We start from the raw sequence: 23254 nt of genomic DNA, 5'->3' as shown, positions 1-23254 counted from the left end.
AAGCGGCAAATGATACAACTCTGTGATAACCTCTCTTGTGAAGGAGAGGCAGTGAAAACAGATCTTGTCTGGCATGTCCACCTAAGTGTGGAAAGGCCCATGAACGGGAGTATCAGGAGAGAGATGAGTCCAGGCAAAACACTACAGATGTATGCTTCTGCATCTGTTGTCTCCTCATGAGCTTGTCTTCCTCATCTAAATCATACAGCAATGTGGGAACAGCCATTCTCACCTGTTCATATGGTGCATTTAAGTGCAGAACCTGAAAGAAGGAAAGTATTGGAAAAAAAACAGGAATATACTAAAATGGCAGACTACACAGCAAAACCAACTACTGCACAAAGTAAAATTCAGTAATATGTCATTACAAATGAGGAAGCAGCAAATTGTGATGTCTCTTAAGGGGCCTATTTGAACAGGTTAGTTGTTAAATCAGGATGTGCAGCGTCAGTGGAGCTCGAGGTTGCGAAATTATGCATTGGACCTAATTTTACTAAATTTTTTTGTCACCTCTAGACTCAACTATTCTCCTGATCAGACTTCACCTCCAATGCTCCATAAACTTGAACTTGGGCGGCACAGTGGCGCAGTGGTTAGCACCGCAGCCTCACAGCTCCAGGGACCCGGGTTCGATTCCGGGTACTGTCTGTGTGGAGTTTGCAAGTTCTCCCTGTGTCTGCGTGGGTTTTCTCCGGGTGCTCCGGTTTCCTCCCACAAGCCAAAAGACTTGCAGGTTGATAGGTAAATTGGCCATTATAAATTGTCACTAGTATAGGTAGGTGGTAGGGAAATATAGGGACAGGTGGGGATGTTTGGTAGGAATATGGGATTAGTGTAGGATTAGTATAAATGGGTGGTTGATGTTCGGCACAGACTCGGTGGGCCGAAGGGCCTGTTTCAGTGCTGTATCTCTAATCTAATCTAAAACTATCTGTATCCTAACTCGCACAAAGTCTCATTCACCTCTGTGGTCATTAACCTGCATTAGCTCCTGGTTCACCAATGCCTCATTTTTAAAATTCTGATCCTCATGTTCAAATACTTCCATGGAATCACTCTTCCCTATCCCTGTAACCTCCTCCAGTCCTCCAACTCCCCAATAACTTTGTGTTCCTCCAATACCAGCCTCTTGTGCATCCTTGACTTCCTTTAACCCATCATTGGTGGCCTTGACTTCAGCCATTCAGGTCCTAAGTTTTGGAAGTCACTCCCTAAATCTCTTTGCCTTGGACTCCTCACTCCTTTAAGACTCTCTTTAAAACCAACCTCCTTGACAACCGTCACCACTGTCCTGATGACACTTTCTTTGGGTTAATGGCGTCTTTTGTTTTATTATGCTCTTGCGAAGCGCCTTGGGAAATTTTACTAAATGTTCTATATAAATGCAAGTTATTGTAAAGTATTCTATTTAAATGAGGATTGTGCATGCCTTTACTGTTAATTGTATATTTATTATGTTTAATTGAATGCAGGTGGTGGGCATTAACTGGAGATTCACTTGAGCCCCTATAAAAATAGATACAAACTAAAATGGGTTTTGATTTAGGAGGTATATGCTTGTAATGTGTAACACTGTAAATAAATATAAAAGTGTTTAAAGGTTGGCTCCAGTTCTATCCTTCAACTTTAGGCAAACATCCTTTGTTACCATGTTCTATTCCTGAAAGTCAGTTAATGAAGGAGCCAATTTTCACACACTTTTATATTTATTTACAGAGTTACACATTACAAGCATCTAACACAGCATTATTCGGGATTGGAAAGTTTGGGTGAGCAGCATTATTTCTCCACATCCCCCCACCAGCGAAGTTCCACACCATTCTGGTAGAGTCTCACCTATTTTCAGTAAAAGATCCTGTGGTATTATTAGAAGAAGAGCAGGCAGTTATTCTGCTCTCCTGGCCCACAATCTTCCTTCAATCAAACCGACTAACTGCTCATTCACTTCAGTGCTGTTTGTGGAACCTTGCTGTGTGCAATATGACTGCTTCATTTGCCTACATAGCAGCAGCAACTGCAATTCAAAAGTAGTGCTTTGCAGTATCCTGACAGCTGTGATAAAGCAAACCCATACATGCAGGTCCTTTTCTGCGGGAGAGAACAGATACACAGCAAAACCATTTATCACTTCTCCAATTTTCTCCCTTCCTCCCCAGAAATTGTTGATTCTTGCTACATATTTTCTCACAGATGCTGTCAGTCTTTCTCAGGCGACCATTCTTCATGTGTGAGCCAATGTTGAGAAAGAACGGCAAGCTGCTATTTACTGATTCCATTTCTTATAAGAAGCAATACAGAAGGTTAATGCTGCCCGAATCCTCTGTAGAAAGCAGCTTTAACGATTTTGTACAGCACTCTACCATCTTGTGTACAAATGCTGTGGCATGTTCAAGTAACACATCTGTACAGTTTACATTAGCTCTGTGGAAATATGCTGCTGAAAGGTCACAGACAAAATACTGACTAAAATCTGGGCTTCTTTCAGGAGCAAGGAATGAAACATTTTTATTAATTAAACACAATTTTGTTCATGAGGCTTAATTACTAAGCATAAAAAAGAATAATCTTTTCCCATTTGTCATTGATAAATGTTTAAAATCGTTTTTCAGTTGATTAAACTTTGGTTAAAAAAATACTACTTCATACAGATTTGTTTTTTGTCAAAGTAAATTAAACATATTTGGTTACACCCATAATTATTGACGTATTGGGCAATAAGGAGTGGTTTTCCGGGAATAAATATTTTCCATACATAAAATCACGGAATATACTTCCATACTGAAGGTAGCTGCCATGTATTTACATGTGGATCAACCAGGAAAGTGTGGCGGGGTTTAAAACTAATTTGTACATGGCATTTCCTAAATTAAAACAGAGATTTGTACATAATAGACCCTTTGTGTTTCATCATAAATTTCTTCCATTTATCTTCACAAAAAATTGTTTGAAAATCACCAACTTTGTACAAATGGTTGAGTCACATATCTTGTGATGCTTCTTTAGGAAGCCGATACCTTAGTGGGAGATATGCCTCCTACAAGAAGGCATGTGGCAGATTAGTAAAACATCTCAATTGTTTCACTCCAAGCTAGGAAAATGCATCAAGGATACACCTTAGCGAGAACATAAAACAATCAGAAGGGGAAGGAAAATTAAGACAGAAGAAAAAGCGCAAAGTGATAGATTATAAATGAATGTGATATATTTGAGGAGGTGGTCAATCATGCAGAGAAATTATTTATATCCTTTAATGCTCACCCTTAACACTTAGCTTGTTCAACTCTTTCTGCTTAGCAATGTCATACTTAGGAACGATTAACTGATTTGGCACATTTAATGAAATTGCACCTCCTAAAGCTTCCTTTTCAATGGAGGATTATTCTTAGGTAACTGGAAGGGGGGGATTCATCTGCTCAGAATAAGTGCTGCCTAATAACTGGTCCCAGCTTCATTGGAGGTCCTTTCCCGAACTTCTGAAAGGTTTCTTCAATTAATCTTCCTCAGAGATAGTTTATCAACACAAAAGACGCCTTGTTCACACCCTACTTCAATTGCATTATCATCACCATCCTATTTTATTACACTACATGCCAGTCTTTCACAAAGTGTTGCTTTACAGAAGCTTTCAATAATCCTTCTAAGCAGTTTTTATTTGATTGTGTCCATGTAAGACTAAAAGACTTCAGGCACAATAGGTTTGGGCAGAGCAAGAAAATATTTATACCCGAAGGGAGTTGCAATTGAATGAGTTAGAATGGCAAGGAGTTAAGGCCAGGTATTATAGTCAACTGTATATAATATTTACTCTTTTTCTTGCTTTATAATTTTAGGTAAGCCTTTGGGTAATAACTAATGGGTCCCAGATGCTGCCTGACCTGCTGAGTGTTTCCAGCATTTTCTGATTTAAATCTAGGGCCAGTTGACATGTGCCCTCAGCCGAGAAGCATCAAAACTCAAGGGCGATGCTTTTACAAGAAGAATATTTGAAGAATATCAAACATATGTGCAGTCATTGGGGAATGTGAAGCAGGTGGTGGCACAACTGGAGACATCTAGTACCCGTATCTGCAGCAAAACAATGGATGTGCGCGTAGTTCACCTTGGAATGTGTGGCCTCTTTAGTTTAACCTGAAGCAGAGGCCCCAGTAAAGTAGGCCCGAAGTATAGTCTTGTCTTCTGTCAATTAAAATGATTTCCTACTCAATTTTATGGCACTGCCCACCACAAAACTGCCTCAAACTGATCATGCAGATTGTGGCCAGGAACTCCAACTCTGATCGAGGGCGAAATATCTTCCAGAGAGCCAGACAGGACAGGCTGAATGGCTTCCTTCTGTGCTGTAACCATTCTATAATTCTTACAATATGCGCCAGTGGGGAATTTATTGTGCTAATTGGGAAGCAGCCCCAAGCAACATTAAGAACCAAAAGAACCAATAGCAAGCTCTCGCTGGCTTGATCAAATTCCAACAGAATGCAAGTTCTAAGCTGAAAAGGAGAGGTTTAATAGAGGTGCTCAAAATTGCGAAGGGTTTCATTGTAGTAAATAAAGAGAAGCGGTTTCCATTGGCAGTGGGGCCAGTAACCAGAGGACACAGATTTAAAGGAATTGGCAAACCAGAGGTGAGATAAAGAGACCGTTTTCTATGCATGCAGTGGGTTGTTGTGATCTGGAATGCATGGCTTGAAAGAGTGGTGGAAGAAAATTCAATAGTAATTTTCAAAAGGGAATTAGATAAATACTTGAAGGGAAAATATTGCAGGGCTATGAGGAAAGAGCAGGATGGTGGACTAATTGGATAGCTCTTTCTAAGAGCCAGCACAGGAATGATGGGTTGACTGACCTGCTTCTCTCCTGTTTCATTCTATAATCAGTTCTTTTATCACAGGGCAGCAAACTTGAAATAGCTCTAATAGAGCCTGTGACACTGTTAGCACTTATAATACTAATCACTATGACCCTAGTAGGAGAAAATATACCCACTTATCTTTTATAAGAGTTACCCTCCCCACCAAAGTTCTTTTCCTATTGCTTCATTACAGCAGTTATTATAGCGGTCAGCCTCGGTTTTGTTGAGTTGCATTTTTCTCAATATCCATTGAGCTATGTTCAACAAATGTTATGCATTCCTCGCTGAGTGAATTAGCTTTGGCACATTTATACCAGTTAAGGTGACCAAATGACTGAAAAGCATTAAAGGATGATTATTACTGATCCACTGGTCCATTGTTACCACCACCAAAATGGTATTCCCACAAATAATACATTTCACTAAAGGTAATAAATGATCATGAAAAATTAATATTTCACGCTGTTTTAAATAAGAAAATATGGCCTGGATGGGTAATTTGAATCTTATGGTGTTATTGTGTTTAACCTTAACTAAAAGTAGCAATAGAGGGCAATATGCAAAACTCTTGCCTACAACAACGGGGCAGTACAACTGTATATAGTTTTTCTGTCCTACTCTTACATTTTAGACTGAAAGCACACATGCAGTTGTTTATATTAAAAAATGTATCCAGTCAGCATTGACCTCAGAGAGTTAATGGCACCCCCATCTTACTTCATCAGTGCATGAAATGTTTGTACACACCCAACACAATCCAACATCTTGCATGTGATTATCGATTCAGAGGAATACTCTCATTTAAACAAATGGCCATGCAGATTGTTTAACTCTACTAAAGCTTGCTCCTTTAGAATGCAAAGCCATCATAACAGATGTTATTACAAACCACTTACACTCATGCATTTTGGTGAAAATGAATGTAGAAGCAAAGGTCAAAAACAAATTGGTTCATAAGTCAGTTCCTGAATTCTGTGCACTCACTTGCCCTTTCAAATGGTTTGTCTGAATGGATAATGATGTACTTCTGCACTCAATGGTGCATGATTGATGCAAGGTCACAGATGAGTAAGCTATGGTCTTAGCCAGCAAGGAAAATCTCATTTATGGTGCTAAAAGGGATCTGAGCAGTCACAATTCAGCTCACGTTTTCCCATCAAAAACAAGGCTAATTTAGAAAAGTCAAGATATATCTTTGGTAAGGCTTCAGAGATGCAATCGTGCGAGTCACGTTTTTGGAGTTCCTGTGACTGTAAACACTTTAAGGCCGGTTGTGGCCATGTTTCTTTACTGGTGGCAATTTTTCTCTTCCGTGGTGGAAAACTGCTCCCATCAGACACGAGAGGCTGAATGCTCAGAGCTGCAAGAGCACTGTGTAATTCCTTCCCTAAACCTTTCCATTCGCACTTGAAGTTATACACCATGCAGAGAGTTGCAATGTCCATTAGTTTTACATTAGGAGAGCACCATTAATGAGTTGTGATGGATGTTTTGTATTTTTCAGGCCTTGCTCTGGCTAATGGTGTAATGTTCTACCTTGCATTCAATAAGCTCCCCTGAGGTGAAAAGGGCAATATTTAATTTGAACAACAAATAAATGGCCAGTTCCTTTGTAAATAAAGTGAACTTCAGGGCAAAATTTGTAAGGTACATCTCCTTCGATTAAAACATGGCCCTGTTCATGCAATTTCTGATTGTCTAGGAAACAGTAGTTTATGGGTTAAAGGCAGAGTTTGCAAACTGTCCCTTCACAATTTGCAAAAGTTATCTCAAAAAATAATTGCCCCTTGAAATGAATTTATATATTACCTTTTGATAATATTATGCCTTAAAGCTACTCTCAAGGGCTATTTAGCAGTGAGTAGATATTGAGTAGATATAAGAAATTTTTCAGGGCTATGGGCAAAGAGCAAGGAAGATGAACTAATGGGATAGCTCTTTCAAAGAGCTGTCACAGGCACAATGGGCTGAATGGCCTCCTCCTGTGCTGTAAGGTTCTATGGGTATAATTTTAACTGAACCTGCCTGTCAGAAAACTGATGAGATAGGATGCGATGCTGCTTTTACACTCCACCCAATTTAGTCTTCATTGAAGTCAATGTATAGTAACATTGGCTGGGATGCAAATTCATCATTCCACCCAGTGCTGTGGGTTTTCTGCCCGATAAGTTTGGTTAAAACTACCCGCTATGATCCGATGGTTGTATGAATTCATAGTGGTCAAACTGTAAGCTTAGAATTTGCCGGAATACAACAGAATTTTGGACAACTGGAACTGTGTTTTACTTCCTGGATAATGAGGTACCCAGAAGGCTTTCTGAGGTCAATGCCTGAGAGACAACTGCCAAACCCAACACGCAGAAGTTTCTTTTCTTTCAGTTCATTGAATAGGGGGTTACCACATTTGGAACTAAACTGCTGCTACAGCAGCAAGAGAGTTCAAAGCCTCCCTAAGCAATAATTAAAACTGGTTGGCTAAACTGATAAAGGCAGCTTATAGTTCAGCATATTGAGCAGAAGGTTCATAGTTCCACTGCAATGTTTGAAATCAGCTGATTTAGCTGACCTTAGGCCAGGCATCACTAAGGGTACTAAATTCTGTCTCAACATCCTTGGACTAGGAAAGGAGAAAGTTAACCAGGGTTCCCCTTCATTACATTCCAGTGATATCTGCTGAAAAATGCTTGTAGTTACTGGGTCAGGACAAAACTAGACTCAATTGCGATGCCCCCATGATTGGATTGCCCCCAAACTCTTGCTGGTTAGATTCACATGGGAAGAGTGGTCACTTTCGTATCGAAAGAGGTTTTGACTCCTTCAGAAGATGTAAAGAGAAAGATGTTTCCCACAAAAGGTAACAGAAATGTGAAATTCTCTCACACCAAAAGCTGCAGATGTTGGGTCGCTTGACATTTTCACAGCTGGGTATGGATATCGAGAAATAGGAATCGAAGGTAAATGGTGTTAAGGCACAGATCAACCATTATCTGATAGAATGACTGAAAAGGTTCAAGGGGCTGAATGGCCTATTCTTGTTACTAATAAGCAGAAAGTAGTTTATCGTTATGTACCCTTTCTTGGAATGCACATAATTCATTATGACCAAATGTGTACATCACACAATAGCTATGTTAACAAGATAGTCAAATAAGAAACAGTAATATGGGGCTGAATTTTGTTGACCTCCTGACACCGGGCTCTGTGGCAGTGGGGAGGGTGCGGCAGTAGCCGCCACAGAGCCCAACGCCAGGATTAATGGGCTCGATCTTCCCAGCAGCGGTGAGCCTCATGGCGGCAACCCCGCCACTCGGCGATGGCAACCAACTTTAAATATTCAAATTAACCTCATGAATGCATTTACCTGCAATTCCCCGCAATCTTACCGGCTGTCCGGGATCTTCCGTGCGACAGGCAACAGTCACGCGTCTTCACTTTCCCTTCCAGGGAAAGCTGGCGCCTCCGAGGTGGGGAAGGGGGCAATTTAGGATTTTTAGTGAAGCATTTGGGGGACGGAGTCAACTCTGCATGTCTTTAGTTTTTGAGATACAGCACTGAAACAGGCCCTTCGGCCCACCGAGTCTGTGCCGACCATCAACCACCCATTTATACTAATCCTACACTAATCCCATATTCCTACCACATCCCCACCTGTCCTTATATTTCCCTACCACCTACCTATACTAGGGGCAATTTATAATGGCCAATTTACCTACCAACCTGCAAGTCTTTTGGCTTGTGGGAGGAAACTGGAGCATCCGGAGGAAACCCACGCAGGCACAGGGAGAACTTGCAAACTCCACACAGGCAGAACCCAGAATTGAACCTGGGTCACTGGAGCTGTGAGGCTGCAGTGCTAACCACTGCGCCACTGTGCCGCCCATTGTCTATTGTGGGGGGAGGGGGGGAAGGCGTGAATTCTGGACTTTGTGCAGTTGTTGGGGGGAAAGTCAACTCTGCAATTTAAGTGTTTTGGGGCGGGGGGAAGGGGTTGGGGCGACCATTTATTTGCAGTGTATTGGGGGATGGGTCAGACATTTATTTTCAATGCCGTTGAGGGGGGGGTGTGGGTACAGGGTTCAAATCTACAGTGTCTGTGCAGGTCTGGCAGCCCTTTTAAAATGGCGCCAGCACCTGAGCCTACGCCAGTCAGGCGTCACTGACGTTGCCCCCCCACCACGTGATTGGGGGATGGCCCGCCCTGCATATTTAAATAAGCTGCCGCATGCCAGAACGCAGCGGCGTGATGGTGCGTGGCCCGTGCATGCGGGCCGCCATTCCTTTTCGCCCGCCGCCACTCAGTGGCGGGAAACGAATATTCAGCCCATGGAAGGTAATTAAGCATTTCATAACAGAGGTTTGTTTCCCTGAGGGTGAAATTGGTCCCAGGCGTTAGTGTAAAATGGATGATAGCAAATGAATAGAGAAGAGAATTGGGCGGGTTGTAAAATGCGCTGCCAACATACCTTACTGGCAGCCACTCCAGTCTGATCCTGAGGCCTCAATACAGTGAGCTGCACAGGGAAACCTGTTTGGCACCCCACATCTCACCTGCTAGTTTTAAATGAGGTCGGCCCTCGAAATCACGGGGGCCTCTTAGCTGCCAGAATGGGCAGCTGACCAGCCAGCCAGTTGGTCAGCCAAAAGTCAATGTAGAGTCCATTGGCTCTGTCTTTGCTAAGAGTGAGATGGCACACATAGGGCCCAATGATGCAGTCACAGCACAGGATTGCAAGGCACACATTTGAGACCATCGGCTTCATTTGCACCAAGATAAAAGGTCAGTTCATCTGGATATTTTTCAATGCTTTCAATGATCAGTATGTAATGTTACTACTCTTCACCTTTACATAAGCCTTCCGTTTTCGTTAATGGATAGTACATGCTTATTACTAATTAATATTCTGTTACAGGGTGCAGTTTATTGTATTTAATATGGCAGTTTTCTTATTTAATGTAAATGTTTTGTCTCAGTTCTACTGAAATGGCACAATAACCTACTGCAAACACCTAATATGTTTAAACAAAAATGCCAAGAATGGTGAAGTTAAATTTTAACAACTATATGTTTTAAACAAACAGAAGAGTGCAGACACATCAGTGGATCATTGGAAAAGTCCCGGCAGTAAACTGCCATGGGACACCTGCTGTGACAACCAGAACAATTCTCCTAGCTTTTTCTTCCAATTTCATTCTTATTTCATAATTATAATCTGAATAGAACTAGATTATGTTTTTAAAATTGTATAATTAAAGATCATTGAAGAAAATAAAAGTGGTGTACAACTGATGTAAGGCAAGCTACATATCAGGAGAGACTTTCTGGTCCCAGCACAATGCTGGACCGATTGTATATGTTTAATACTAATTAATATATTAGTACATGGTACTGGTTGCAAGTAAGAGTGGCAAGACACCCAGCACACCATAGTTACTTGCAACCTGGTGTAATCTTCACTGAAGCAACATTTAAAGCTCTCTGACTTTTCTTCTTCACCCATACCCATGCAAACACTTTATGCTGCAGGGTACCCTCTGCGGTTGGCACTTAAACTTACAAATTGTGCCCACAAAGCACATTGCCAAGGGGAGCAGTGACATCCTCAAAATATTCAATCTTGGTCCAGTGGCTTTTGAATCATCAGAGCCCCTCAACAGAATCACTGGCCCCGTTATTGACATGAGTGGGGGAGTACCGTGCGTATTTCTTTTTGACAGGATGCCCGCCAGATGTCAGCCTGTTTGACAGGCGGGAATGCTCCAGAGCAAGCCTCAGCTGCAGGTAAGGAACCCACGGCTGTTAGTGGGGAGGGGTCCAAGACCTGACCCTGGGGAGGGCTTGAATTCCTGGATGGTGGGGCCAGGGAGCAATCCCAGACCCCCTGGGATCCAATCCCTGATTGAGGTGGGGAGTGGTCTATGGATGGGGATGCAATTCTGATGGGGGAGGCCCATTTTTGTGGTTGGGGGTGTCGGGGGAGTGGATATGATTTTAGGGAAGTCGGTAAGTTTGGGGCCAGTGGAAAGCACCCTTATAAAAAACTTTTACATCTCAACCGACCCCAAGCCACCCGTTTTTGGGAGTTAAAATTTACCCCCTTGCATTCTACCTCCCAAGTAGCATTGTCTAATATTTATAACTATTTCTACATTAATTAATAAGCTGTTTAATCAAACATAAATGTTGTTCCTCTCTACCACTTGCTTCCAAGACAGCATGTATTTTTTGAAAAGCAATAATCGCTGCTATTTCCAAAAAATTGCAATTATATAGTAAAATATTTATTTCACTTTGAATGTATTGAAGGAACTATCATATGATTATGACTTTTTCCCCCTCAAGTTAATTGCTTTCACATTTTTATTCTAATGATCCAGGGAAACTAATTACAGCAACCAGGGAGCAAAGTCTCAGGAGTAAACTATCGCAATAAATTATGTATTATTGCTTTACTAATCCAACAGGAAAGGTTATCAAAATGCAAATGTATTCATTATCACAGCTTAAATTATTCTATCCTCAGTTAAAGCTGTTTCAAGTCCTTCTTCGGTGGCTCAGCAAGTTCATCGAGTGATGAACATCAGAAAGGTCTCGAGGTTGATTCCATTGGTGCTGAGTAAGTATATCTCACCCAAAATGGTCATATGAGGCTCCATAGTTGACTCTGGCACTTCTGGGATAGGGCCAGGAAAATCAGTCGAGGGTTCCTGCCCCTACCCCTGGTTGCTAGCCATGGACACTCATGGATATTAGGTTTGGTGGGCCCTGCAGTTGGTCTGCTGACACTCTGGGGATGATTTTAACCTAACTGCCGGGCGGCAAACCCAAAGCATCAAGTGTAACGCCAGTTTTACAACTTTGCCTAATGTTGCTCTCCATTGACTTCAATGGTGAGTAAAATTGGGTGTGGTGCAAAATTAACATTGTACCCGAATCTCGTCAGTTTCCTGAAAAGTGGGTTGGTTAAAATTGTCCCCTAATTGTCAAGGTTCCCATACAAAGATGAGCCACTTTGTCATGGTAGAGAAACGAGGCTGAGAGCCATTATCCAGAAAAAGTCAACACATTCAGCAGAAAAGGAGGGAGAAAGTTGGTAGAAAAATATATGCATATTCTTTGAAACAAATTCTCTTTAAGGTACCAGCAGTCATCAACTTCTTTTTTTCCTGTAACGCTAACTAAAAATGTATCAGTTTAAGGGGAAATCTTTCATTCCCTGGGCCCATAACTGGACGCCAGGCAGGCAAAGCACACCCTAAATGTACTCACCAAGATGCTACCTAATCCTGCCTATGTTCAAGGTTTAGATCATCTTAAGGGGCTAAACATTTCACTGTGCCTGTCCTCCAGCAGGGTTGCACAACTGGAAGTGGAGAAGGAAAGAACATAAGAACAAGGAGCAGGAGTAGGCAATTCAGCCCCTCGAGCCTGCTCCGCCATTCAATACGATCATGGCTGATCTCATCTTGGCCTCAACTCCACTTTCCTGCCCATTCTCCATAACCGTTCAACCCATTTCTAATTAAAAATCTGTCTATCTCCTCCTCAAATTTACCCAATGTCCCGGCATCTGCCGCACTCTGGGGGAGTGAATTCCACAGACTCACGACCCTGTGAGAGAAGTAATTTCCTCCTCATCTGTGTTTTAAATCTGCTACCCCTTCTCCTAAAACTATGACCTCTCATTCTAGATTGCCCCACAAGAGGAAACATCCTCTCTATGTCTACTTTGTCAATCCCCTTAATCATCTTATATACCTCAATTAGATCTCTCATTCTTCTAAACTCTAGAGAGTAAAAGCCTAAACTGCTCAATCTCTCTTCATAAGACAAGCCCCTCATCTCTGGAATCAATCTAGTGAACCTCCTCTGAACTGCCTCCAATGCAACTACATCCTTTCTCAAGTAAGGGGACCAAAACCATGTGCGCAATACTCCAGGTGCGGTCTCACCAATGCCTTGTACAGTTGCAGCAACATTTCCCTACTTTTATACTCTATTCCATTTGCCTTCCTTATCACCTGCTGTACCTGCAAACTAGTTTTCTGCGATTCATGCACAAGGACACCCAGATCCCTCTGCACCGAAGCACTCTGTAGTTTCTCTCCATTAAGATAATAATTTGCCTTTCTATTCTTCCGCCCAAAATGGATAACCTCACACTTATCCACGTTAAAATCCATCAGCCAAATTTTGGCTCATTTATCTAATCTATCCATATCCATTTGTAGATTTTTTATTTCTTTATTGCAGCTTATTGTCCCACCTACTTTAGTGTCATCTGCAAATTTGGCTATAGAACCTTCTATCCCTGCATCCAAGTCATTAATATGGATTGTAAATATTTGGGTTTGAGGACCGAACCCTGTGGCACCCCACTAGTTACATCTTGCCAACCATAAAAAGACCCATTTATCCTGACTCTCTGTTTTCTGTTGGTTAGCCAATCCTCTATCCAAGCTAATAAATTGCCCTTAACCCCATGTGAACTTACCTTGTGTATTAACCTTTTGTGCGGCACCTTATCAAATGCCTTCTGGAAGTCCAGATATACAACATCTACAGGATCCCCATTATCCACTTTGCTTGTTACAGCTTCGAAGAACTCTAGCAAATTAGTCAAACATGATTTACCCTTCATAAAACCATGCTGACTCTGATGGATTGCGTTTTGACTTTCTAAATGTCCTGTTATTATTTCCTTAATAATGGATTCTAACAATTTTCCAATGACAGATGTGAAACTAACTGGTCTATAGTTTCCTACTTTCTGCCTCCCTCCCTTTTTGAATAAGGGCGTTACATTAGCTTTTTTCCAATCCACTGGAATCTTTCCCGCATCCAGAGAACTTTGGAATATTATAAACAATGGATCCACTATCTCCACTGCCACTTCCTTTAAGACCCTAGGATGTAGGCCATCAGGCCCTGGGGACTTGTTTGCCTTCAACCCCAATAGTTTTCTCAGTACTTTTTCCCTAGTGATGATGATTGTTCTAAGTTCCTCCCTTTCATAACCGTTGTTTTACCTGGTACTATTGGGATGGTACTAGTGTCTTCCACCATGAAAACTGAAGCAAAATACTGATTTACTGTCTCTGCCATTTCTGTGTTCCCCTCTATTCACTCCCCAGTCTCATCATCCAACGGACCAACATTCACTTTCGCTACTCTCTTCCTTTTTTATATACTTATAGAAGCTTTTGCTATCCGTTTTTATATTTTGCGCTAGTTATCTTTCATAATTTACCTTTGCTCTTATTATTACTTTTTTAGTAACCCTTTGTTGATCTTTAAAAGTTTCCCAATCTTCCATATTGCCAGTGGCCTTTGCAATATGGTATGTCTTAGTTTTTGTCTTTATGTTATCCTTAACTTGCTTGCTTAGCCATGGATGTTTTTTTCCCCCTCCTAGAATCTTTCTTCCTCTCTGGAATATATTTTAGTTGGGATAAATTGAATATCTCCTGAAACATCTGCCACTGCTCGTCAACTGTCCTACATTGCAGTCTTCCTGCCTAGTCCACTAGGGCCAAATCTGTCCTCATGCCTATGTAATTACCTTTGTTTAACTCCAGAACGCTCGTGTGGGACTCCAGCTTCTCGCCCTCAAACTGAATTTGAAATTCTAGCATGGAATGCTGCAGATCTGGGAGGCTTGCAGCAGCTGCAATGGCCTGTGACTGTGGGACATTGCAGCTGCCATTCAAAAGGAGAGGCCAGAGGATTCCCACATGGGAAACTCCAGAAATCCCAGGACAATGAGCCCCTTTTTCCTATTGATTTCTGCCTGGGAAAGAAGCCCAAAGCAGAGGGATGTTTTCCCCTTGACAGTCGATGTGATGAAAATTATTTGTCAATTTTCACACATATGAGTTGTTATTTCTGTAACCAATCTAAAGAGTGAGAGTAATTTTGCAAATTATGTCTGTTTCAACTGCTATATTGTTATAAATGTGCTACAAAACTCAGTCTTGGTTTAAAGTTGATTTATTAAGAAACATGAGTGACTGATCCTATGGCTGTCGATAATGTCTTATCACCAACTATAGCCAGGCCTGTTTTTCAGACACACGTTGCTGCTTACATGCCAGAAGTGCGCCACCTGCCATATTGGATTGGGAAGAGTGCATGCCAGAGCTGTTTAAAATGATAAATAAAATAGTCAAGTTAGAGTTCTGTCCTTGTTGTAGAATTATTTTCTGATATTGGTTTGCCCCATGCCGGACTCACATAATGAACTTGCCCAACAACTCCTAGCACTAACAAGCGGCATGGACATTTCAACAGTGTAAACAGTCTCATCCACACTTTCCAGGTTATTTTTTTTTTTAATTCATTCACAGGATGTGGACAGCACTGACAAGGTCTGCAGTTTTTGCCCATGAGAAGGTGCTGGTCATCCACAGTCTTAAACTACTGCAAATGTGACAATTGGTATAACTAAGTTGCTTGCCAAGCCATTTCAGAGGGCAGTTAAGAGTCAATCACATTATTGTGGGTCAGGATGGCAAATTTCCTTCCCCCCCCCACCCCCCACCCCAAGAAACAATAGTAACCAGAGGGGTATTTACAGCAACTTGGTAGCTTCATGTTCATTATTATTAGTACTAGTTTTTTTAATTCTTAATTTACTTGCTGGATTTTTTTTCAGCTGCTCTGGTGGGATTTGAATTCACACTTCTAAATCATTAGGCCAAGTCTCCAGATTCCGAAGAAGGGTCACTGACCCGAAACGTTAACTCTGCTTCTCTTTCCACAGATGCTGCCAGACCTGCTGAGTGGTTCCAGCATTTCTTGTTTTTATTTCAGATTTCCAGCATCCGCAGTATTTTGCTTTTATCCCCAGATTATTAGTCTAGTACCATGCTACCATGCCTACTCATTTGAGGTAGCTGTTTAACTGCTTGGCATTCTTTGGCTTGTTTAATGACAATGAAAACTTACTCTCTGCCAAGGTGAAAAGTTTACTGATGCTGCACTGTTTTTCGGTTGCTGCCTAACAGTTTTGCTGCAGCTGCACTGCTGTGCAGCACTAACAAGGGCACTGGTGGAGTGGGTGATGGGAGAGCAAACACTTCTTCCTTGGAGCTAAGGCCACTCTCCTGGGACTGCGCCTCAGCATTCGTATGGCTCTACATAAGAATATAGTGCAGGAGTGATGCAACGTTCTGGAAGCCCCTGTCAATGCTGGCCCCCAAAGCCAAGATGGCAGCTGTCTGAGCATCATGGCAGCAATGCTAGGTTCCATGGATCTGACCAAGCTGTCACCAGATGTTCCATCATGGTGGGTACCACTGTCATGTTCATGGAATTGACCATTTGCTCCATGTTGGACAGAATTGTTTCCATGCTCTGTGTGAAGCCCAAATACAGCTTGGAGCTGGACTCCCCATGCTGTGAGACATTGTGCACAGACCTTTTGCATGGTGATTCACCACGGAAAGTCCCATCCTTTAGCCTGGCCCCATAGAAGATATAGTGCCAGTTTCTGAGCTGGTACTTGCAATAGTGAGATCGAGTGATGGTGCATCTTTCGCCTCCTCCAAGTGGCAGAGGTGTCTCCACATTGTCAGCACCTGATGTTAGGGCGAAGGACAAGGGTTAGCTTTTATTGTGAAGGGAGAGAGGAGAAAGATGAATGTCTGCTGAAGGCAGCTGCACTTTGTCTTGCAGTGTGTCAGAGTGTGCCACTGCTATTCCCTCACCTGTGCCTCAGCTTAGAATAGCCATTGAGGTCCTAACTATGTCATCAGAGCCTATTCTATTTAACGAGGACCCCTCTAGCTTGGGGCTGATGTCCATGCCACCAACAATTTTAAATTGCCATTCGCCAGATTGCAACAGGAAAGAAATGGATAAAGGCACCGTTCCCTTTTAACAAAATTAAATTGACCTTTAAATTGCTGTGGACGAAGCCTTCCAGAAAGAGAGAGAGATAGGGGGAAGAAAAGAGAGCACAGGACAAATATTGGCCTCCAGCCTCTCCCCAGCTCTTTCTGTTGAAGATAGTTCATGGATCGGCCAACCAATCATATTGCAGTGAATGAGAAACCATTCCCATTAATATGAGTGTAGCATTTAGGAGGGAATAAGTGGTGACCTCCTCTGGGGCAATTACAATTTCCTAACCTCTCCATTCTTCCTCTTTTCTGTCTTCCAGAAAACTTATTCCCATATGGAAATCCACTGTCCATATGTGGCAGTGCCTGAATCCATGGCACAAAGCCATCCAAACAATTAAGTAGGTCAAAAAAGCAAACACAAAATTGTTAACAAAGCATTCTTCAAAATCATACTTTGGTCCTTTCTGTCTTTACTTGTGTATTAACACTTACCGGACAATCCTAGTTGACTATTGTAGAAAGGCGTACAGATGTTTGGGTCCAATTCCAGCCTAAGCAGAAAATCTCAGCATGTTTACATGACGTTATTCCTTCCTTATTACAATATTTAAGTGCAGTTTCCTGTACTGTTCAAAGTGCTGATAAGAAATGCACAGGAAATGTTGAAAATTCTGCAGCCCCAGCTACTTCCAGATTCGGTCCCATGTCAAACAAGTTAAAATCAACCACAATAAACCTATCAATTCCAAAAGAGGAGTGAGGCAATATTGTCCACTATCTAGCTATATTATTTAAAGTCTTCCTCAATTATGCCATATGAGGGATAACCTGGGATTGTTTGTTCTGGACACATCTGAAATAATTGTGACCACCCTTTTTCACACACGACTTGTGTTGTTGAGAATCTGGTATGCTGTGCTTTCCATTTTCAAACAGTGTTTCTGATTGTGGGTGTACCCAAGTACAATATTACACATTGCCCAGCTCTTGAAAGTGTGGTTGGAAAGATACACGGGGCATCTATTGCAGTTACTGATTTCTATCAGTACCTGGTGGTCTTGGTGGGTGCCATCACCAGCCTGTTCATAGCTTTCCAAGAATGTGCTGAACAGGGGAAGTCCTAGTCATTTGGTCATTGAGTTCAAGTGCTGGTTTCAGGACCTCTTATTTACATTAAAGCATTGTTTAGCAATTTTACTAACTGAATATGACTGGTTATACAAAAATCAAAGGGGTAATTTCCCAGGGAAGGCAGGTTTGGCAGTGTGCAGAGAGTTACATCACTTAAAATGACATCAGGTTGGGAACTTAGTACTATCCTGCCTTCTTCTAACTTTCACCCTGGTGGGTTTGAAGGTGAGTGGGAATCGCTGTGCATTTGTTGGGTAAAGTATTTAAATATTATAATAAGCAGTTAAGTTCTGTTTTAACCAAAGATTCTGCATTGAACAGGCAGTGGAGCTATTTCCCAAACTGTGTGGAATTCACCAGCATCAACGAGGGGAGTGAACAGTGGGGAGTGCTACATCAGTGAAACTGACAGGCTGGGAAACCTTTGATCAGTGAAAGTGAAGCGCTGCAGCCATGGCCAGGTGAGATGCTGCTGCTCATAGCACTCCTTCTCAGAGTCTTGGAAATCACTTCACCTGTCTCGCAGTTCACTCATCTTCAGCTGCACTTCTCTGCTGCCAGCCTTCACCGCAGCATGGGAACAGCTTATGCAGCTCTACCTTGTAACTCTGATGAAGAACAAGAGGAGCAGAAACACCAACACCACATCACCAGCAGAAGTAAGAGCAACACCAGCGCCAGCTTCTCATTCTCCTCAGCCACATGCCACTCCACAGGGGAAAGGGTATGGACGTAGAGATCCAGATCCAAGGAGGCAAGAGCACCACACACCCCCCCCCCCCCCAACACAGGGTCTATGGGCAGAGGTTCTGCTGTCTGGACGAGTGTGTACCAGTGGCTCAGGGGCTCAGATTTTCAGAGCAGGTCACTACTGACATCTGCAGCCTCCTGGAACAAGACCTCCTTCTCACTGGGCCAGGTGGGCATGCATTGCCAGTGGCCGTCAAGGTGTTTGTCACTGGAGGGTCACTTTCTGGGTCTCTGCCTCTCCCTGAGTTGGGTGCTCTCTTCTTCTGCAAGAAGAGAAAGCAGGGTGTTATGAGTATGAACAATGGCTTGTGTGGAGAGGAGGGAAGGAAGGTGAATAGGAGGCACAAGTGCAAGAGGAAAATAAGATGAGGGTGAATGTGAGTGTTGTCTATCCAGATGGGGATGTGAGATACCTGGAGAGAGTGGAATGAGTGCATATGTCAAGGTGTGTTATTCTGATGAGTGTTGTGCAGAGAATGTTGGGAAAGTGAGATTGTGGGGTTTGGCACCTAAAATTGCTATGCCACTCTCCTTTCCTGCCCTCATGAGGTCCCGAATCCACTGCAAAGTCTCCAGGTTGACTTCCTGCTGATTTCCTTGGCCACTTCCATCCATGCCTGCTTGACTTGGGATGTTGTCCTCTTCTTTCCATCCTTGGGAAAGATTATCTGCCTGCAGTCCCTCAGATCCCATATCAGGACCTCCAGATAAGAGTGAAAGACATGGGGAGCAGTCTTCGCAGGTCTCCTTTCCATTCCTGTGATTGCTGTCGCCTCAAAAATTCATATCCAGTTGACCTATTCTAATCCATACTGGGGTCCTTTTAGTTAGCTATCCTTCCTTTGACAGAATCAGCGTGTCATCCTGCCCATCCTCCTCGATTGGCTGAGGAACCCGGAGGCGGGATGCCAATGTTGTGGCTCAGTTAAAGAGCCGTAGCGAAGCCTGTTTTGGCAGGAACTAGGGTGAGAAAATTCCACCCAAAGTGTCAGTTATACCTTGTAACAACCCTAAAATTTTAAGAGTTAAAATATCTGTAGCCTTTCTGAAACAAGTTAATTTTGGCTTCGAAGTGTTGGAAAATGCAGAAAAAATTGTGTGAAGCAAAATCAAAATTTTTCAACTGGTCCCTGGAAACAAATATTGTGTCTTCAGTGCTCATGTTCCCCTTCAGAAATGTATAAATCTACCACTGCAGAAATACATGGTTTTACGTATTTGCAACTTTTTTCTTGTGTTATTAGGGTGCTATCTAGTGACAGATGGTGGCATAGTGGTAATGTTCCTGGGCTAATGCCCTGGGGATGTGGGTTCTAAATCCCACCAGCAGCTGGTGGAATTTAAATTAAATTGATTAATAAATTTAACAAATTGATAAATTCAACTAATTAATTTTTTTAAATCTAGAATTAAAAGCCAGTCTTAATATGGTACCATGAAGCTATCATTGATTGTTGTAAAATCCCATCTGGTTCACTAATGCCTTTTAGGGAAGAAAATCTGTTGGCCTACATGTAGAACCAGACCCACAGCAATGTGGTTAACTCTTAACTTCCCTCTGAAATAGCTTAGTGTCAGGCAAATCCCCACCTGCCAAGACTGAGGCACACATTATTTTGCCACATGAACAAAATCTTAAAATTGCAAGCCCTGACTGGAAGGACATTTGCATAGTACCAGGCAATGTTGAAACAATGGGGACCCAGTAGTTACTTCCCCAATACACAGAAGTGGTCAGACCAGTTTTAGTCACATGACTAACTGTCTGTTGCAAAGAATTTGAACTTCCAACAAAGGATTTTGAAGAGACTGTTCCATATAAGGAGCTCGTCACAGGACTGACCTGTTGAGCAACCTGGGAATGTTTTTGAATTTGAACTCCCAACAAGAAAGGAATTGGAACAGAGAATGCCGTGTGCTCATGGACTGAGAACATCTCCTCTCCTATCTGCCTGCCTCTATCTCTTTCCCATGGAACTCAATCTTGAGAAGACACGTAAACTCAAAGCAAGAACAGTCTCCTACGTGAACAAAGTTTAAGACGAATACTGGGCCCCAACGAAACGCAAGACCATATCTTCAATCAAGGACTACAGTGAGTCCGAGAAACAGTAACAAGATATTGCCTCAAACTGTTCTACTTATCTTTTCTTCTACTCTTTTCTGTTCCTATTTGCATGTTTGTATCGCGTGTGCATGCTAACAAGGGCACGTCGTATATCCATAGGTGTTAACCGCATTCGAGTTTAAGTTTAATGTTTAATAAATTTCATCTTTTTTCTTTAAACCAAAGAAAGTCTGTTTGTGCTCATTTCTTCACCTTGTAATTGTAAAGTTATGAACAAGGATTCACAAAAAGGGAGCTCAAAACACAGTGTGTTTAAAATAAAACACTGTTACAGTAAGACCAGATGGTAACAGACCCTTAGACACCTTTCGCACCTGGTTGTAACACCTAGCAGCCCAAGGGCAATTAGGGATGGGCATCAAATTATGCCCACACCCCATGAAAATATTTAAAAAACCTAAAGCCTATGAATCCCACTACACTCTCAATGCAACTACCTGTTTTCCATGCCATATGCAAGGCCTTTTATTTATGTTATTTAGAGATACAGTACTGAAACAAGCCCTTCGGCCCACCAAGTCTGTGCCGACCAACAACCACCCATTTATACTAACCCTACAGTAATCCCATATTCCCTATCACTTACCTACACTAGGGGCAATTTACAACAGCCAATTTACCTATCACCTGCAAGTCTTTGGCTGTGGGAGGAAACCGGAGCACCCAGGGAAAACCCACGCAGACACAGGGAGAACTTGCAAACTCCACACAGGCAGTACCCAGAATTGAACCCAGGTCCCTGGAGCTGTGAGGCTGCGGTGCTAACCACTGCGCCACTGTGCCGCCCTTCAATTTTCACAGAAAAACTGATTCAGTTAGGAAATGTGACTTCTCCCTGCTCCCACCAACCCACCAAAAAACAATGGTAAACATAGACATAGAAAATAGGATCAGGAGTAGGCCATTCAGCCCTTCAGGCCTGCTCCACCGTTCAAAAAAGATCATGGCTGATCTTCTAATTCTGTCCCCTGTTCCCACTTTCTCCTCATATCCCTTGATCCCTTTGGCATTAAGAAATATATTTATCTCCTTCTTGAATATATTTAATGACTTGGTCTCCACTGCCTTCTGCAGTAGAGAATTCCACAGGTTCACCACCCTCTAAGTGAAGAAATTTCTCCTAATCTCAGTTCTAAATGGCATACCCCATATCATGAGACTGTGACCCCTGGTTCTGGACTCCCCAACCATCAGGAACATCCTCCCTGCATCTAGCCTGTCTAGTCCTGTTAGAATTTTATTGGTTTCTATGAGATCCCCTCTCATTCTTCTAAACTCTAGTGAATTTAGGCCTAGTCGACCCAATCTCTCCTCATACGTCAATCCTGCCATCCCAGGTATCAACCTAGTAAATCTTCTTCGCACTCTCTCCAAGGCGAGAACATCCTTCCTCAGATAAGGAGACCAAAACTGCACACAATAAATCTTGGAATCTTATGTACTAAAAATAGAACTTATCCAATCACCATAAAACAGCGCTATTGCGCACTATATTGGATTTGTTGGTTGCTTTTTGAGCTGTTAGTTTCTTTGCCATTAGCTTTATTGAATCTGTTCATCTGCACAGTGGTGCAGTGGTTAGCACCACAGACTCACAGCTCCAGCGACCCGGGTCCAATTCTGGGTACTGCCTGTGTGGAGTTTGCAAATTCTCTCTGTGTCTGCGTGGGTTTTCGCCGGGTGCTCCGGTTTCCTTCCACAGCCAAAGACTTGCAGGTTGATAGGTAAATTGGCCATTATAAATTGCCCCGAGTATAGGTAGGTGGTAGGGAAATATAGGGACAGGTGGAGATGTGGTAGGAATATGGAATTAGTGTAGGATTAGTATAAATGGGTGGTTGATGGTCGGCACAGACTCGGTGGGCTAAAGGGCCTGTTTCAGTGCTGTAAAATAAATAAATAAATGTTGTAAGTTTTCTACATTGGCAGGTTTGGTTTCAACGACTTATGAATTTTCACTCTTTGCGGACCTCTATTATTACTGCACCATATTAATAATATGCCAAGACTTAACTTTTTTTCCAAGAATGTTATGAATAATGGAAAATACTATGGTTCTGTAAGTTCAACATGGCAAATTTACAACAGGTTTGTACAAAGACAACTAGTGCAAGGATCCAATGGTAAGTGCAGCTATATAAATAAGTGCATACAATATCTCCAGGGGGACAAGGAATTCCAAATACTGTACGTTCAAGAGGCAGTGAGCACAAATGAATTATAACCCTGCTCTTACTGAAGTTTAAAACAATCAGTTAAAGCACTGCATAGACAAAAACTACTGTAATTTTGAGTGCTTCAGTTGGTAGCACTCTCACCTCTGAGTCTGACTGTTGTAGGTTCAAGTCCAGCTCCAGGCTTTGTGCACAAAATCAAGGTTAGCATTCCACTGCATTACTGAGAAGTGCCATGCTCTTGGGATGCTGGCTTTTGGGTGAGACATTAAGCTGAGGCCCTGTCTGGCCTCTCAAACAGATGTAAAAGATCCCATGGCATTATTTCAATGTTTTCCCTCAATCAACAAAAATAGAGTATCTAGTCACTACTCTTTG

This window comes from Heterodontus francisci, chromosome 13 (assembly GCF_036365525.1).
Source record: "Heterodontus francisci isolate sHetFra1 chromosome 13, sHetFra1.hap1, whole genome shotgun sequence".
NCBI lineage: Eukaryota > Metazoa > Chordata > Chondrichthyes > Heterodontiformes > Heterodontidae > Heterodontus > Heterodontus francisci.
The sequence above is the reverse complement of the archived record's forward strand: the minus strand, read 5'-3'. Positions refer to the sequence as shown.